Source organism: Schistocerca americana, chromosome 6, assembly GCF_021461395.2.
Source record: "Schistocerca americana isolate TAMUIC-IGC-003095 chromosome 6, iqSchAmer2.1, whole genome shotgun sequence".
Taxonomy (NCBI): Eukaryota; Metazoa; Arthropoda; class Insecta; order Orthoptera; family Acrididae; genus Schistocerca; species Schistocerca americana.
The window spans coordinates 571,636,365-571,650,418 of NC_060124.1; positions in this window are offsets into that span (position 1 = coordinate 571,636,365).

The window sequence follows — 14,054 nt, forward strand, 5'->3', positions numbered from 1 at the left end:
AGGAGATAAAATATCCTGCATGCCATGTAAAGGAAGTGTATGTAGTTGGTATTATGGGATTAAGGGTAAGCATCTTAGGGAGAAAGTTCTATTGCCTGTGGTAATCAAATGGTGGGAATGTGATCGAAAGTTTTTGTTTCACTGTATCAGTTCTATTGGGACTCAATTGGTTAGGAAAAAAATACGCCATGTTAGATTTTTGCAACCATCGATTAATTATATCTTAGCAAAACAGGGTACTAACAGTTCTTTTCCTACTGCATGAAACAGAGGAGAAGGCCAGTGGAACACAATGAGAAGTTCTTTCCAATTCATGCGTGTGGACACGGCGTGACAGTAACGCCAGTAACCAAGTTAACGAGTTAGGGGAGGAGGAAATGGAACATCAGTTACAGGAAAAGCTACAGAGTTGTTGATTGCCAAGTCACTGGGAAAAGGAAGAATTATTAGCACTCCTTTTGAAGTATAAAGAGGTATTTCGCGGTTAGCCTGGTGCTATTCAGTATTATGAGTGCAAGTTAAAATTAAAAGTGAAACCATTTTTTGGGAAACCTTATCCTGTTCAATACGCGCTTAAGGAACCCGCAAGCGGAGAAATTAAGAAAATAGTGAAACAAGGACTACCTGAACGATCAATGAGTCCTTGTAATAATCACCTCATTGGTGAAAAAATCGGCATGTGGTCACGTACGATAAGTCTTCTACGCGAGCACTCCGAATTGATACATAGAGGTAGAGAGTCCAATCTTTTCCCCTAAAGAAAGTTTATAAAAGTAAGAAGAAGTGTAGGACATCAGTAGTATCGATCTGACCACTAATATTCTGGCCGGTGGTGTTGAATCCCTTGTCAAGACCAGTCAATGTCTTTTTATTTGATGATATATCCTACCAGTATATGGTTTTGCCATTTGTTTTGAATTTGTCAGCGTCTTTATTAGGAACCTACATCAAGCCTTATAACCATAATTAGTACAAAACAATTAATGTATGTTAATGATGTAACGACACAATAAGACTTGAGATAAACGAAACGAACGATTTTCACAGGTGTTAGATGTTTAGAGGAAGGTACTACTATCAAACCGAGCAGATCAGGCTTTGAAGTGCAGGAGGTGAAATACTTGGGGCTTGTCGTTTGTTGGACATGTACAAAGCAAGATCCAAAGAGACGTGAAGCGATTGCAAACTGCCCTCCCCTCACTTCTGGGAAAGAGTTGAAGTATCCCCTAGGATTGATAGAATCCTGTGGCGATATCTATTAGATCCTGATTCTGTTAAGCGCGACATAGTAAACGAAGACCAAAAATGGAGATGGGAACATAGTGAATAAGAAATATTTGACAATATAAAAAGGTGGATGGTTCAGGCTAGAATTTTACATCACCCAAAATTTGGAGAAGTCTTTAATATGGCAACAGCGTGTTATATTATGGAATAACTTGTGAAATTTTCCAGGGAGAGTTTGAGGTTTCAGAAAACCATCGGAGAATTGCTTTTACAAGACATATTCTGAATGATCATGAAATCAGTTACAGCGTAACCGAGAAATGAGTTGTTTGGAGTTTCAAACGTTACCATTGTCGGCTTTCTGGACAAAAGATGATTATTTATTTAGACCATAAAGCTTTGTCACTGTTAGCTAAGAGTATTGTTGCAGGAGAGATTAAAAAGATTGGTACTATTCCTCGAGGAACTCAATTGTGTCATGATATAATATATAGAAGGTAAACAAAATACAGTTGTGAATACTCCTTTACATTTACCAGTAGGTATGGAAAGGAATTTGGATAATAAAAATGTGAAGAAAACATTTCACATCTGTATTATGAAGGAACGAATTAAATGTGTGAACGAATGTACGCTAGCACCAAAGATAATGATCCAACAGAGAGAGGATCAATATTTGTCATAATTATTTCAAGGTCTGTAGTTGGGTAGATGGCCACAAGAGAAATACCATTGCTGGGTAATAGCTCAGGGTGTGTAGTTTTGGGAGATAGTGTTCAAACTAAATGACGGAAAATCTGTACGTCTCGGCACATAACAGACCAGATAATCTGCTATATTCGCCAGAGTTATGGCCACTTTCGCATACAAAATTGAGCGTGAGTCACATATTACCATTGCAATAACTTAGGAATTTTAATGAGGCAGAATGTTAGTGTGTCAATGTCAGAGCCATGGAAGTAAAAAAACACATTTTCCCTTAGTATCAAACGGACTATAGGATTGATGTGCATTCAATTTGCCGGGAGGAAAAGGTGGCGATGAGTACGTGCTAATGGAAACAGAGTGCTGGTCAAAGATAGCACATATTATGCGCTGAAAAGAGCTGCTGCAGCGAGTGTAACACGATGTTTGCACAGCGACTATTATAAGAACAATAACGTCTCCATCACTTGTTATCGGATGGAAATAAGTTTACAGGAGAGAAATCACCGACTTCTTGGAAACAAATGGTTCAAATGGCTCTAAGCACTATGGGACTTAACATCTGATGCCATCGGTCCCCTAGATTTAGAACTACTTAAACCTAACTAACCTAAGGACATCACACACATCCATGCTAGAGGCAGGATTCGAACCTGCGGCCGTAGCAGCAGCGCGGTTCCGGACTGAAGAGCATAGAACCGCTCTGCCACAGCGGCCGGCTTCTTGAAAACATTTGGATAACCCTCAAAAAGATATCACAAAGAAGTATGATTGAAAGAGTAATAAAGAAGGCTGGCAGATTGTGTAGGACCTACTATGCAAACAAACACAGTACTATAAAAGTAAATCGGTTCCGCATTAACATCTTAGCATATCTACTAAGTTTCGCTGCCATACGACAAATATAGGTCACACTTGACCTCCCTGAGTAGCTGTGCTTCAATTATAACCATCCAGTCTGAGTTTCAGATTAAGAGCACTGCTATAGAATCATCAACCTGCAAAGATGCGAAACCAGATGTGTTGCCGAATAACTTTGCCAGGGGTATGTGATAATCTGCGTGTCGTTGTTTGCACGATGTAAAATAAAAATATTTACCATTTATACAGTTGCTATAATTATAAATTACGTATAGTAGTACGGGAACAGCAGCTGGACACCTATCATTCACAGTAAGTGCATAGGCCTGCTATTGCTTACTGCTCACGTTTCATCTGCATCGAGTAGACGTTATTGCTGCAGCAGGTCTGCATGAATGATTCTCGCTTCCCTTTGTATATGCATGTGCTTTTCTTGTGGCAAACTTCTTCTCCAGAGTCGGAGCTGACAGCATCATTGTTTTGTCTGCGAAGCCGGCGCGTTGTGCGCAGGGAGCACGCAGCGCTGCTGGGCGAGGCCGCGCCGGCGTGGCGTGCCGATACCTTCTTCACGGTCTTCTTTGGCAGCAGGACGGCCTGGATGTTGGGCAGGACACCACCCTGGGCGATGGTGACGCCCGACAAGAGCTTGTTGAGCTCCTCGTCGTTGCGGATGGCGAGCTGCAGGTGGCCCGGGATGATGCGCGTCTTCTTGTCGCGGGACGCGCTTCCGGCCAGTTCGAGCACCTCAGCCGCGAGGTACTCTATGACGACGGCGAGGTAGACGGGCGCCGCCCCGGCGCCGAGACGCTCGGCGTAGCTTCCCTTGCGCAGGAGGCGGTGGATTCTGCCGACCGGGAACTGGAGCTCAGCCCTGCTTGAGCGGTACTGACTTGCCCCTGACTTTGCCACCCTTTCCGCGTCCCGACATGGCGTTAGGCTAGTCGCGTTGGCGTGCGCGAGCGACGGTAACGAAGTGATCCGCAGCGAGTCGAGCAGCGGAGTGCACAGCACAGCTACATCCACGTTCATCTTATTGAGAATACTGTCTCCACAATCGTAAAGAATCATCAACATAGCTGTACAGTTAACTTGTAGGTGGACGTAGTCTGCGATGTTCCTCCTCTCTGTGAACACAAGGTCTTTGACCCAGTTCCCAGCTTAATGGAAGATGTACAACTTGATCTTCGTACAGGAACACCGTTCAATGTATTGCCCCCCAGGCTACGCTTTGCACCTCTTCTTTGTGAACACTTTTCATACAAAGTGGATCGGGCGATCTGTTTCGTTGCACACTTGCTCAGTTGAGCTAACCCAATTTGTCTCTCGTTTCTCGGGTCTTAAAAGATGATCTGGGTGCGAGACACATATCGACAATGGAAAGAAATTTGTGTCAATAATTCTCGCTGCCTGTTGTTCAGAGAAACCAAGGACTGTTAGAATCTTTAAGACATGTGCCCGTGTCGAAGCAACAAGGTAGCTCCAGGCGCTAATGTAAACAATTACTGGGAATGAAACATATTGTGCAAGTTTTTAAGATAGATAAAATAATTACGAGTTTTTGTCTGGTAAGCTTTTATCACCGTCAGCAGATCAACTTTGAGCTCTGTGACGGTCAGGCTACGTATGTTTTCGTATTCCTGACTTAAAAATTAACTTCATGTACAAACTAGGAAAGTACTTACTTTAGATCGTTGCTGAGTGATGGGAGGAGACCGACAACTCGGGAAAAATCCGTTTATTATTGACCTTTGGAAAAATCAGTTACGTACAGTAGACAAAGAATTTCCTAGCGGCTCCCCAGTTTCGAGTTCCACGAGTGGAGTAGCTGCAAGGCTGACGTGCCTACTGTGGAAACGCAAAACAGTGTTCCAAATGATACGGAGTTTACAGCCCCCTGTGGGGGTGCAGAGATCAGACAGTCTTACTACTTAATCTGTTGGCCTTTGCCTTGTAACTGTTCTGGACTGAAGTGTTAATAGTTTTGCCAGGCTAGGATTTTTGCGATAAGCACTGGTATTTTAAAAGTCACTTAGGATTTTCTTACTACCATGCGCCATTTCCTTAACGCTATTCAAAGATTACGTGATCTATATCTAATTCAGTAGTCGGTCATTTCCTTTAAAAAAAGATATACTCTGCAGAACAGAAATAAAGATAACTTCTCCGAAATCTGTAATTTCTCACACACATTCCAACCTATAAGTTTTAAATTTGGCTCAAAGGTGACTACACCTTTCCCCTGCTAATGGTGCAAAACCGAGGCCCCCTGCTACGTCATGATCGGGCTCGACAAAACTTCAAACAGCGACCTCTCGACGCATGCGGGAAAATGGTTAGAGCTCAAAAATTCATGTGACGTGTAATATGGATTAATGATATTACCCTGGCATCTACGAGGGTTGCCCAGAAAGTAATGCAACGCATTTTTTCCTTCAAAATTCTTTATTGAATATAATGATAATAACACACACGAAGAAATGGTGTTCTATCCACACACCCTATTTTTCCACTCAATCTCCATCCCGTTCTATAGCCTTCCTCCAGCGCGAAACAAGGGCGTGTATGCCCTGTAAGTAGCAATCCTTGTTCACTGTGTGAATCACCTCCTCCTCGTCCTCAAAATGTCTTCCGCGAATGACATCCCCTAATGGCCCAAACCAGTGGAGGTCCGAGGGAACTACGTCAGTTCTGTCAGATGTAACAGGCGTGGATGGTCACCCCAACCGCTGCAAATCGCGGAGCTCCGCCGAACCGCCTTCTGATGACCTTACCCTCCGTCTCCATCGACTAACTGTACTTCTGTTAACAGCAGGTGCTCGATAGAGTGTGGATAAGCGTTTGTGAATATTCCCCACAGTTTCTTTCTCTGCAGTGAGAAATTCAATGGCGGCACGTTGCCTGTGACGTATTATACATCACCTACAGACGCCATTTTGAAACTGTCCTGCAGCTACGCTACCTGACGGAAGTGACGGAAACTTGGCGCGCTGACTCAGGAGATTTCAAAAAATGCAACGCAACGTTTCGCATTCGTAGCACTGTTTTGGGCTGAGAAAAAAAAATGCTGTGCATTACTTTCTGCGCAACGATCGTAATTTCATCACAATTCTGCCCAACGCCACCGTGGTCGTGTCAAACCCCAGCTTACACACCATTACCCTCTTTCGACGCCTCTGCAGTGGGGGTCACATATGCGACGCCCAGCGTTGAATTTATTATGAATGGCCGATTACCTCATAAACACCTCTCCTCAGAACAGACACAGAAAGGTCCAAGAGGGTGCCATAGAGGACGTCAATGAAGCTACAGATTTCCTTGGGACATTGATTTGCACATATCTTTTGATCGAAAACGACAGTTCGCAGTGCGCTGAGCAAAAGGAAGACGTTCTTGAAAACATTCGGCACACTTGATACGTCTTGGCTACTTCAACCCTTCTCGACGGACATCACTGATTGTAATACCGCCCCTTTGAAGTGCATTTCGACAGCAATTTTTGCTATTTTGTACGGGATGGATCCACTAAGCACCATTTAGAATTATTCGGCCGGCCGGTGTGGCCGAGCGGTTCTACGCGCTTCAGTCTGGAACAGCGCGACCGCTACGGTCACAGTTTCGAATCCTGCCTCGGGCATGGATGTGTGTGATGTCCTTAGGTTAATTAGGTTTCAGTAGTTCTAAGTTCTAGGGGACTGATGACCTCAGATGTTAAGTCCCATAGTGCTCAGAGCCATTTTTGAAGCAGAATTATTCGACGAAATCTGAACGTGATCCAAAGCAGCAGACGGTTCTCGTGCGTTTACAATACCTCTATTTCACTTCTTCCTGTGGTGTGATTATAGAGGGATGTGACGTTGATACACGTGTGAATAAAACGGCAAAAGGTCCCGCTAAGACGCCCTAGTTTGGAAAAACCCTCGGTGGCACCTGCCCAGATTTCTTGAACAATTTAGATACGTGCTTTCACAGAGAAAACTTGCAAAATACTCCTAGATGGGTGCAGGCACGCAACTGGCCCCAGAGATGTGTCATATGATGGCTTACTTGCAGGCACCTAGGACTACTTTGCAGGCTTTCTCTGTAAAGGTACATTTTTAAAACTCGTAATAAACATGGCCGGGTTTCACCGAGTGTTATGCCAAAATGGAGAATCTTAGAGGCACCCTTATCAGTTTTATTCTTGCATGTGTAATCATCGATTGCGAAATGTGTGGGACTCCACGTCCCAAGAAAAGGCGTGATTTCAATGACGCCATTAATGTCACCCCCTCAGGCGTTTCCCTTCCTATTGTGAGCGGCGGTGTGTCGTAAACGTTTTTCTTGGCCACTCGTAAGAAAGCGGCCTGTTTCGATTGCGGAGCGTCGTGGTTCTGACCATCATCGCAGAGGCCTCAAAAGAATGGGTGAATTGTGAGTAACAGGGACTACGAAGACCTTCTAACCGTTTGACTAGCCAGCGTCGGCGTTGGGCAAGATTTTGATAAAATTCGATGTGAATGTCACATCATTACACGCCACATAAACTTCCGAACTCTAGCATTTTCTCTGCACGATTTGACGCGTTGCCCTCTGGAGTGTCGTCAAGGCCCAAAGGTGACGTCGCAGGATTCCACCCTCTTGCAACCACTACAAAGGAAGGTTCCAGGCACTTTGAGCCAAAATCCAACATCTACCTGATACATCGAAAGCCACCTAATGGTGTGTGGAGGAGGGTACTCTCGGTACCACTGTCTAATCCCTCCAACCCTGTTCCACTCGCGAATGGTACATGGGAAGAATGATTGTCGGTGAGCCTCTGTATTGGTCCTAATTTCTCGAATTTTCTCCTAGTGGTCAATACGCGAGATGTATGTGGAGGGGGGGAGGGGGGGGGAGTAATATGTTGTCCGACTCCTCCTGAAAAGTGCTGTCTCGAAATTTCTGTTCTAAATCTCTCCTTGATGCACACGCCATTCTTGTAACGTCTGCCAGTGGAGTTTGTTTAGCATCTCTGTAATGCTCTCTCGCCAGCTAAACGATCCCGCGACGAAACGCGCCGCTCTTCGCTGGATCTTCTCTATCTCCTCTGTCAGTCCTACGTGATAGGGATCCCAGACAGACGAATAATAATCAAGAATCTGGCGAACAAGCGCCTTATAAGTCACTTCTTTCGTGGACGAGTTACATTTCCTTAAGATTCTGCAGATGAATCTGAGTCTGGTGTATATTTTTCACACTATCTGTTTTACGTGGTTATACCACTTACAGTCGCTCTGGATAGTTACGCCTAGATATTTTACGGCAAACGCTGTTTCCAGTTGTCTGTCATCAATAGTGTAGCTGTACAGTAGTGGTTTTCTTTTCCTATGTATGCGCAATATGTTACATTTATTTACGTTCAGGGTCAACCACCAGAGTCTGTACCATTCATTAATTCTCTACAGGTCGTTCTGCAAACACTTACTACCTTCTGGCGTTGCTACTTTGGTATAGGCAACTGCATCATCTGAGAATAGCCTTAAAGTGCATTTGAACCTTTCTACTAGATCATTTATATATGTATATTGTAAACAGCAACGGTCCTATCGCACTTCCCTATGGTACTGCGGATATTACCTTCACATCTGTCGATTTTTTTCCATTAGGAGCGACGTATTGAGTTCTGTCTGCAAGAAAGTCTTGAATACAGTCACAAGTCTGCTCCGATGCTCCGTAAGCTCGTATTTTTTTTATTAAACGGCAATGCGGGACGGTGTGAAATGCCTTAACTGAAGTCAAGGAACACGTCATCAGCCTGAGCGCCGTTGTCCACTACGCTGTGGATCTCATCGAGGAACAGAGCGAGCTGACTCTCGCAGGACCCCGTTTGTGAAATCAATATTGATGTTTATTGAGCACAAAACATGCTACTTAATACTTCAACAGATTGACGTCAACGATGTAGGTCTATAACTGTGCGGATCTGTGTAACGGCCATTCTTAAAAACGGGAATGACCTGCTCATTTTTCCAGTCGTTAGCTACCTTTCGTTGCTCAAGCGGTCTACGATAAATTACTGCTAGAAGGAGAGCAAGTTCTTTCGCATAATATTCATACAATCTTATAGGTATCTAAGTCGAAACAAGGTCCCGGGAGTAGACAACATTCCATTAGAACTACTGACGGCCTTGGGAGAGCCAGTCTTGACAAAACTCTACCATCTGGTGAGCAAGATGTATGAGACAGGCGAAATACCCTCAGACTTCAAGAAGAATATAATAATTCCAATCCCAAAGAAAGCAGATGTTGACAAATGTGAAAATTACCGAACTATCAGTTTAACAAGTCACGGCTGCAAAATACTAACGCGAATTCTTTACAGACGAATGGAAAAACTGGTAGAAGCCGACCTCGGCGAAGATCAGTTTGGATTCCGTAGAAATATTGGAACACATGAGGCAATACTGACCCTACGACTTATCTTAGAAGGTAGATTAAGGAAAGGCAAACCTACGTTTCTAGCATTTGTAGACTTAGAGAAAGCTTTTGACAATGTTGACTGGAATACTCTCTTTCAAATTCTGAAGGTGGCAGGGGTAAAATACAGGGAGCGAAAGGCTATTTACAATTTGTATAGTAACCAAATGGCAGTTATAAGAGTCGAGGGGCATGAAAGGGAAGCAGTGGTTGGGAAGGGAGTGAGGCAGGGTTGTAGCCTCTCCCCGATGTTATTCAATCTGTATATTGAGCAAGCAGTGAAGGAAACAAAAGAAAAATTAGGAGTAGGTATTAAAATCCATGGAGAAGAAATAAAAACTTTGAGGTTCACCGATGACATTGTAATTCTGTCAGAGACAGCAAAGGACTTGGAAGAGCAGTTGAACGGAATGGATAGTGTCTTGAAAGGAGGATGTAAGATGAACATCAACAAAAGCAAAACGAGGATAATGGAACGTAGTCGAATTAAGTCGGGTGATGCTGAGGGAATTAGATTAGGAAATGAGACACTTAAAGTAGTAAAGGAGTTGTGCTATTTGGGGAGCAAAACAACTGATGATGGTCGAAGTAGAGAGGATGTAAAATGGAGACGCAATGGTAAGGAAAGCGTTTCTAGAGGAGAGAAATTAGTTAACATCGAGTATAGATTTAAGTGTCAGGAATTCGTTTCTGAAAGTATTTGTATGGAATGTATCCATGTATGGAAGTGAAACATGGACGATAAATAATTTGGACAAGAAGAGAATAGAAGCTTTCGAAATGTGGTGCTACAGAAGAATGCTGAAGATTGGATGGGTAGATCACATAACTAATGAGGAAGTATTGAATAGGATTGGGGAGAAGAGAAGTTTGTGGCACAACTTGACTAGAAGAAGGGATCGGTTGGTAGGACATGTTCTGAGGCATCAAGGGATCACCAATTTAGTATTGGAGGGCAGCATAGAGGGTAAAAATCTTAGAGGGAGACCAAGAGATGAATACACCAAGCAGATTCAGAAGTATGTAGGTTGCAGTAGGTACTGGGAGATGAAGAAGCTTGCACAGGATAGAGTAGTATGGAGAGCTGCATCAAACCAGTCTCAGGACTTAAGACCACAACAACAACATCAACAACAACATAGGTAACTCATGTAGTCCTGGCACCTTTCCACTACTATGCGATTGAAGCTGCTTTTCAATCCCGCGATCGGTTATCTCAATGTCTGCCATTTTGACGTGCATACCATGATTGAAAGGTGGATCGTGTTAAGATCTTCCGCAGTGAAACGACTTCGGATTCAGTATTTAGGCCTTCTCTCTGTTATCTTCCGTTTCGGTGTTGTTGTGGTCGATGAGAGAGTGTATAGATGTTTTTGACACACTTACTGATTTTATATACGACCAAAATCTCTTAGGGTTTTTACTCAGGTCCGCTGACCACGTCTTACTTTCAAAATCATTAAACGCTCCTCTCATTGATCTCCTTACGCTCATTTTCCCTTCGTTCAGGTTTTGTTTGTCAGCTAGGTTTTTACTTGTCTTGAATCAGAGATGAAGTGCTTTTGTTTACGTAGCGTTTTTCTAACATGGCTGATAAACCATGGTGGATCTTTGACGTCCCTTAAAACCTTACTCGGAACATACTTGTCTCAGGCATATTGAACGATGCCTTTGAATGTTTTCCATTTTTTCTCCACATCTTCATCCTCATCACCGAACATTTGATGCTGACTGTTGAAATATTCTGAAATTTGTATCCTGTGAGCCTTCTTGAGCAAATGTATCTTCCCACTTTTCTTAACATTCCAAACTTATACATTGCAGTGGGAGACAATTACGGTGTTTTCTAAAAACTGTCCTTCAATCGCGACGTGTAGTGTAATTTGAAAGTGACAACATTGTATTTTCAGTCATTTTGCACTCTGATGTTTTTCTTTTAAATTACTGTGTGCAACTGAAGCAGTTATTTATTCTTCGTTTCATCATTTAGAACTATTTGGTGGTCGTCGACACCCGTACCCTTTATACGGGACAGGAATGAATTTTTGAGCGCGCATTATGCATTTTGTACTGATAAATCAATTTTTTATGGCATTTTTACTCGATGCTCGGTCATTGTGGTGGTTCACGTTGGGTAAACTACAATGCGCAACGCAAGTAAAGAGTTATTTATTGGAAACGCCATACTTGTCTCCCACTGCGACACGGAAGCTTGAAATTCAGCACAACAGGTACAAAAGTGCCTATAGCGTTGACATGTGCGTGAATTAAATAGATGCGACCTGAACACGTTTGCAGGAAGCTTTATAATACCCATGTACCGAGACAGCAATTCACTGATTCCTAGGAGCCGGCATGGCAGGCGTACTTTCCGGCACCCATTAAACTTCGCATACGGCCAGCGACAGCTAGCTCCCCTGAGGTGTTTCGAAATGTTTGCCTGTCAAACTGGCATCTACCAATTGGTGAATGGCAGATTTTGTACAGGGATTTGTTTAATTTGCTCAATAAACGTGTGCGGATACCTCTGAGGCTGTTGCCACTCTTTGCCGTTTTATTAATGCGTGTGTCAGCGCCGCACACTTCCGTCCCCCTTCCCGCTACCCCTCCACGACAACACCCCAAGAGGGTCCGAAACAGCAGGGCTTAAAAAATCATAAACACCCGTTGCTGCTTCGGATCACGCTCAACTTTCATGAATAGCTTTGAAAGGCTCCTAATCGTTCCAACATGTACACCAGAGGAAAAATTATTGTCGCGCTACACTCCAAACGGTTCATCCACAACAGTCAGAGAGTTCATCTCACATCCAATCGTGTTGCAGCTCCATGACGTCCTTAGACAAGGACTAAATCTTCAGGGGGTTATCATCACGTCAAAGGTTGGTAAGAATGTCGCCGTATTGCTCATTGCACTGCGATGTTTGGCGTCAACACACCCAGGGAAGAGATGGTTTCACTGACGCCTTTTATGAGAGCTTTTCGTCTCGATTCTGAATGGAGGTGTGTCTGAAACTTAGGCCTCGGCCACCCACAAAAAATTCAATGATGAGCGCCGCGATTCTGACATCCATGGAAGAGGCATCGAGAGGTGTGAAATACGGATAAGATGAGATGTATTACAGAATGGAATGATACACTAGCGGCTGCCCCATAAAGCAACTCTAACTGTATACGTTTATTAGCAATCATCAGGCATGAAATCCAGATACACCCTAGACAAAAGGTGCTTTACACCTTACTGATGAATATTGGCCACCTCGCATGTTCCCTCTTATTTTGTTCATTTTACTAAGTGATGCAACTGGTTTCCTCTTGCATTTTATCCTTCAATATGGCACATACTTTTAAGGATAGAGTGACCTTTCGGTACTCTAGATGAGACTTCTATACCATGCAGACCACTATACGAGGTGTGTTAAAAAAAAAAAAGAGGGAAATTTCTTATTTTTTTGTAAAGAGTATTTATTTAATAATATACATCAATATTATTCTTTTCAAAATAGTCACCATTAGATGCTGTCGATTAAGTCAGCACTTTTTCCAGTACTGGAAACACTTCTGATACACCATTTTTGTGATAACTTTAAGCTCTCTCAACAATACGTTTCTGTTCTCATGTATGCTTGAAAAATTATGGCTCTTTTATATTTTCTGTATTTTTGAGTACAAAAAAAATTAACATGGCACTATTTCTGCCGCATATGGAAGCTGAGGTAAAATTACACAACTGTTTTTGGTCAGCAATTCACCAACAATTGTATCATCGTGGTGCTAAATTCACGAATTGATTCGCCGCAAATGCAGGCGTTTCGCTTTGTACCTCGCTTGACACAAACGATATCGAGCTTGTAAGTTGTACCCGTCAACGTTCGACCTTTTTTCAACAGCTAATGTTGCACAATGCCGTTAAAACTGAAAAATACATTTAGCATAGCATTCACTTGTGATACTTTTTTTCGGTCTTTTTTCGATCAGAGATGTTTCCACTGGGACGACTTAGCCTTAATTTCTACGTTACATCCGTAAACCCCTGAGTCACTATCTGCCATTTATGGCACACTAGTTCTGTAGCGTGGTTTACTTTAAGTAGTGACTCCTGAGGAATTAACATACACAGATGATTTTATTCGAAATTCAAGAGTGTAATAACAAATTTTACTGTTACATTCATCATACACAAAAAATCGGAAAAAATTCAGAATGTAAGTCAACATCTTGAGACACTTCTCTGATTGTGATTTGTCAGCCGTTCATAACCGTAACTTATATTTTCTTCTCTGTTCCGGCGTGAAGCCGAGCGCCAGCACCCCAGTCGGAAACGAGAGAGAAGAGAGGGCTGCGAAGAAGAAAACGTCAGCCAGTAACAAGCTGACCTACCCCTCTCCAGGAAGACAACGCAACAGCACCGCCGTCTATGTGGAGAGGACATAAGGGCCGCTCCGGCTGGTCGCGCCGCAGTTGTACAGAAGCATCGAGATTAGATACTTCAACAGCTTATGAATTGTATATACTGAAGAGATTTCTTATTTGTCTGTCGTCCTTTGCTTGCGACACATCCATGTAAATACGAAGTTCAGTATTGTAATCTTTTCCTTTTGTAATAAAACTCATTAATACGGTTTGTTTGAATGTTGTATAGTGATGCGAGAAAGCAGGTTTTCTAGACACCCCATATTCGACGATCAGGCAGGACTCAACATTCACAAATTTAGTGGATGTTGATGTGCTGAGGTGCGTGGGCCACCCTTCATTTCCGTTGTCTTCACGGCCTTCTTCCTAGCGCCTTTGACACTTTTCAGACATGTGTCGCAGAACAACAACGAA